A 6,000-nucleotide genomic window follows, 5' to 3' on the forward strand; every position below is an offset into this window, starting at 1 on the left:
GCCCCCCAATTGAGGAGATGGGTTACCTTTTCAGCTGGGGCAGCTAAATCCAACAGAGACCAAGTTAGAACAGTCAGATGAGAGAGAAGGGTCCATAGTAGAGAGCGGTAACAAAGCAGCTGTAAAATAAGTAGTGTAGCGCTTCTAAGAGAAAAGATATTCTTCCGATGTCATACCAGCGTGGGTCAAGGAAATGGCAAGTTTGATACATGCTTCACACCTCGGTCTCCTTTTTGATTGAGTGTGCATTCTCCAGTATCTCTGCGGCTTTGGCTGATCTGTGGCCTTGGACCGCCTCTGGGCTCACACATTGGAGGGGGTACCTGGTTCTTGTGACATGCACACAGTGCCTGTGCACTGCTTTCCAGACAAAGGAAACCTTGGAGGTGGATCAAACAGGAGTCGTGATGCATCACCCCAGGCTTTTGACACAGATGCTTGGGGGGGCCTGCTGCTAATTCTTCTACCATAGTGTCACTTTGGAAGGAGATTCTGAGACTCTGCTGAACACCTGCATAATGCCAATGAGCACGTTTCCTTATTTCAAGTAAATATTTTTGCATAGGTATATTGTGGAAGTAAATGCATTTGGCAGTGTAATTACCGGACACTGCAGAGGTGAGGGCATCTTCAGTTTTTTTCAGTTCTTTTATTTCTATACAGGTATTGTTTGCTCATGCAGACCTTTAAAATGTACTCTTATTGTGCAGAGGGACAGAGGCAGAAAGACAGGGGCTTGCATCTGTGCTATGTGTGACCAGTGTGAAACAGCCCTTGGATCATGAGTGAGACAGGGAACACTGCGCCATGACCTCTCTGGGCGGCTGCAGTGCTTCACACAACGCAAGGAGGGGCAAGGGAAGGGCAGAAATTGCTGCATTCAAGGACCCACCTCTTCCTCATGCAGGTCTACACAGCCAGCTATTGCATGCAGGACTATACCGTGCTCTTTAACCCTATCGGTGAGCATTTCGTTTTCTAACGCTGAAAATGCTTGGACAAGTCATATGTATTTTAGCCACATGGATACGCTTTCTGAATCCTACTCTGTAGTAACAGGCTGCAATTCTAACACCAATACAGCATTCGCAGCTGTAGAGAGTGTAAAGCATTTATAAATGTAAAAAATACGTGCATAATGACTTCAAAAAAAGTGTTTAATGAACTCGCTAATAAATATTCTATATTTCAAATGTTAGATTTATGTTAAACATAAAATGAATGTCTAAAGCCTCTAGAAGAAAGAGACAGCATTGCCAGGTGAATATCATGAATGAAAAAACATGAACCACTGTGAACAAGACCATCGTATTTCCCAGTGGCAGCTCCCTGTCTTCCTCTAATTCCCCCCTCCCTTCCCTCTCCCTCCTCAGCCACATACGCATACACTATGGGAGGAATGACAGCTGTTCTTCATGGAATGACAGCCCAGGGATATTGCATCCTCCCTTAAAAAAAAACAGGCAAGGTACAGAATAAGGTCAGTGAAGGGAGACAAAGGGGTCTCCCGGAGATGGCAAAGGGTAATTTATTGACAGATGAGATAGACGTTACTACAGAAAAAATATTAAATGGATTCTTTTCTTCTTTTCCTCCCATCTTTGGAAGGAAAAAAATATACATGTGTGGGAAGGGTTAGGAAAGACAGATGCCAGAAATAGAGAGAAATTTCCCAGGAGGGGAAGGAGAAATCCTGAAGGAAATTAGGATCGCAGCACAGAAAAAAAGGAAACTGGGGGAAAAAAAAAAAAAAAAGAAAAAAAAGGACATCTGAAGAGCTCAGAAATTCTGTATGGAAACAACAAAAAAGGGCAGTGGAGAAGGAACACCACCACTAACAGCCGCACTGCTTCAAAAGCACTGTGAGAGAAGGAAGTGCTGGTAAAACAGAGCCTGATTAAAAGCCAGTGTTTGAAAAGGGCTGTCGGGAAATTGAAGAGCTGTGCATGCACCCGACGTCAGCAGTGAGGAAGACTGCAGGAGCGCTAATCAAAGTGAGGCTGAGGGAGCATATGGAACACGGAGATTTTATTAAGGACAGTTGTGAACCAGGGCTCATATAATGGGAGCAGCCAAGCTCAGGAGATGGGAGGAAAGAAAAGGCCAGGTCTTCTGCTGCAATAAACCGCCATAGCACTGTCAACTTTGACAGTATGTGAGTTTCTGCTGCAAGGAAATGACCTGAGTGAAAGGCTCAAACAGTGGATGTTATTAACGTGGCTGTTCTGGCCTAAAGTAATAGGTTTCTCTAAATAATTGTGCAGGAGAGGGCGGGAAGAAACACTGTGCAGGTGTGCTGTAGGCAGGGTTCTGTGAGTCCCTGCTGCCCTCAGCCAGGATTGCAAGATACCGACAGCAAGATACCGAGGACCTGATTCTTAGAGCCTGTGATGTGAGCAGAGTTTGTGATTTCCACCAGTCAGGGCCAGAGTAACACCAGAGGAGCAACCAAGGAAAGGTTCCACTGAAAGCAACAGAATAAAATGAATGTGTTGGAGGACAGACCCAATTTACATTCAAAAGCAGGGTTTAAGCCAAACACCTTACATCTTATTCTGATCTCCTTGCAAAGAACGTGTTTTTTATGGTATGTAACTCAGCCTGAGTGGTAGATTAAGGGAGCAGAGAGAGCCTTTTTGTGTCTGCTGCAGTGTGCCACATCTCCCTTATCCTGTTCTCACTGCACACCTTTTGGCACAACACTTCACTCAGAGCAGGTCCTTGTCCTCAGAGCCCTCCCATTCCGGCACCATGACATTACAAGACAATCTCTCATCAGGCCCATACTCAGCAGAGACACAAAGAAATACATGGTTCTGTGTTGTCAGCCTACTACTTTCCAAACGTAACGGTTGAAAAGTGGCAGAATTAACACTAGAATCTAATAATGAGCTTTGTCTGCCACACTTAGGGCTGACTTTGTGCACACTTGTGGCCCATCTGCATTCAGATTTGGCACTCCAGAGGCATCAGCAGACTTTTAAGTCTCAAGAGAGAAGGACAAAGCAAAAAGAAAGGCTGGAGCTGTGCTGTGTTGTGCTGTTAAAAGCAAAGGAAATGCTAAATGTTGAAGAAGCCCTGCGCTCAGCAGGTGATGCAGCCCAGCTTTTGGCTTTCTAGCCAAACTGCTGCCGTGCTCTGGCAGCAATTTGCCATGCAGAGCCAGAGCCATCTGACTGTTTGTGAATCATTTCTCAAACAGAAAAACACATGTAAAGGTGCCAGTTTTGCTAGGAATGAATACCCCATCCAGGGGATGGCCTGCACTTGGATCTGAAAGCACTACAAAACCACAGCATGACCCAGAGCCAAAAGATGACCCAGGCACCAAATCAACAAGGTAACCCAATGTACTCCACACCCACATCACTGTGACATCATGTCAGAACTGTGATGTCACTGGGGAATGCGAACAGAGGGGATGCCACCATTGCTTCTGGCAGTAGTCTGCGGTCATCCTGATTAGTCCTACACATGAGGCTGCAACAAAGCACACCTTTCCAGCCTGTTCCTGGAGCCCCGAGGTTCTGACACCAACTCAAGACACAGCATGTGGGCGGCCTTTTTCCACTTGGTATTCAGGTATCTCAGAGGATGGGATGGTGCTTTAACTTGCCAGGAGAAGGTGAATCTATTTCCATGTGCATATGGGATGCTCTTTTCATGTGCTGTCGTCTGTTCTGGTGTGAAAGAGGGGCTGTTAATGAGTCCCACATCAACTATTTCTCTTCAGATGGATTATTTCAGTATTCTTTTGGCCAGAAAGACGAAGCGCAGCTTGGCGGTTAGCAGTCAGGAACGCTCACATGGGAGGGGATAAGCGTGCACTAATGAATCCTTAACTCTCTCACGTTGTATATTCTCTGGAAAAAGGCCTGGAACATATGTCTCCCCCTCTCCAGCGAACACTTAATCGCTAGTTTAGAGTCACGCTTGTACTCTCTTGAGGCCAGTGAGTGTTTAATTGTGCCGCATACAGCTGAGTGATGGCTCAAGGAGAATGACTTTGTGAGTTGAATTTTCAGTCCTCTGAACTTTTCCAAGGTCTCCCTCTATTCTTCTGCAGTGTCAGGCTCAGTTACTGGGTCTCAAATACATTTCCAGACACATCTCTTTCTCCCAACCTAGGTCTGTTCTGTTTTACAGCTCTCTTAGGGTAAGAACATCTTGAATCTCTGGATACTGATGAAGTAACAGTACATAACAACTCCCTTAGATATTAATTTATAATATCAATAAGTTGAAAAGGATGCTCAGAAATAAAGGCAAGGTCACGAAGAGGAAATATTTGGAAATGCTGTGTATAAATATCAAGCCTAAATAAATAAATAAAAAGACCTTCCCCACAAAGAGGATTCTGTCTACATCAAGGCTGGTACAGCTTGCCAAGGGAGGCGGTGGAGTCACCATTTCTGGAGGTGTATAAGAACTGTGTAGAGGTGACACTGAGGGACGTGGTTAGTGAGCACAGTGGGGATGGGCTGGTGGTTGGATCGGGTGATCTTAATGGTCCTCTCCAACCTCAGTAATTCTAGGATTCTATGAAATGGTCATCAGGTGCAGCTCTCCAATAGCATCATGATAGCCAGGGGTAGCCCAGTTCTCCATGAAAAAGATGTGTGGTTGTGATGGTGAATTAATACACTGATTTAAAATCCTCATTCTCTGAATGGTGAATAAAGTATGACAATTATTCCAAAAAAAAAAGGGGGGGGGGAAAAATTGAGCTAGAGGTAAAATAAAATAATAAAATAAAATAAAATAAAATAAAATAAAATAAAATAAAATAAAATAAAATAAAATAAAATAAAATAAAATCTGCTGTTGTTCCCCCATGCATAAAATGGAAGGCAGGTTCCCTAGTAGCTTCAGCAACCAACATTGAAAAAATCTCTTTACATCTTCGCATAGGAATGCCACTCTATTTACAACATTAGTACTTTTTCCTTAATTGGACAACATTTTTGGAAACATGGGACTGACTTCTCAGAAATACTTCTGATGGTCTGTGCCTTTTTCCAATGTTTTTGTAGTGAAATAGCTATGATTTCAATTTTGCAAAATAGAGACTATTTCACTGAAAATTTCTAGGAGAAAAATCACTTCCACTTAGCAATACCATTAAAGCCACTGAGTTGGGCCACATTTTGCTATCAATGCAGTTTCAGGGACACTTGGAAAATATTTTGAACAGCAGGGAGAAAAAGTGATTACCAATACACAGTCTCTCAATGGTGTGAATATTGCAGGTTATTTTCCCTTTGACTGTTTATGGCCTATTTACAGTATAACCATACCAAATCAGGTCATAACGTGGCTCCTTTTTTATCGTGAAAGTAGAATCTAGCATCATATTTTATTTAGTGTATCTCTCCCAGAGAGCTAAGGAATGTCCAGCTGCCACGCAAGGATGATCTCTCTTCCAAGACATTCATGAAGAGACAAGGAGAAAGGTGACTGGGAAGAATAATAGGCAAGTTAGTCTCCATTTCTATGCACTTGAAATAGCTGCATTGCTGTCATCATAGCAAAAGTGCAGTTATAAAGGGAACTCAGTTGTGGACAGAGGGAAGAGGGTGCAGACCATGAGGGGTTATAGTATGTGGCTGTCATCAGACCAAGCTGCGGACGCGTGTATGAGATCAAGACAGTGAAATATTATTCCTATCACCTCATCCATACCAGGCAGTGGCACTGTGTTACAGGTTGAGAAGAAAATAGCCATTTGAACTTGTAAATGGCAGCTTAAAAGGGTAATTGCTCTGTTGTGCTACAGACTGTAAGTAAAGGCCTCACCTGGGTATCTACTCATCAGAGAAAATCTAGCATGAGAATTGGCTGGCACTAAACTGCTGCATTTCTGGCATCTCATTTATCCAGCATGGGGGAAATCTGTTAGCCAGCACTGAGAAAGCCTGGGCACAGATCACTTCAGCCAGTGGTCTGCTGCTGGAAAGAATTATCCCAGCTGCCTTCTCCAGTGAGCCAATAGGAAAAATA

This window comes from Coturnix japonica, chromosome 1 (assembly GCF_001577835.2).
Source record: "Coturnix japonica isolate 7356 chromosome 1, Coturnix japonica 2.1, whole genome shotgun sequence".
Classification (NCBI taxonomy): domain Eukaryota; kingdom Metazoa; phylum Chordata; class Aves; order Galliformes; family Phasianidae; genus Coturnix; species Coturnix japonica.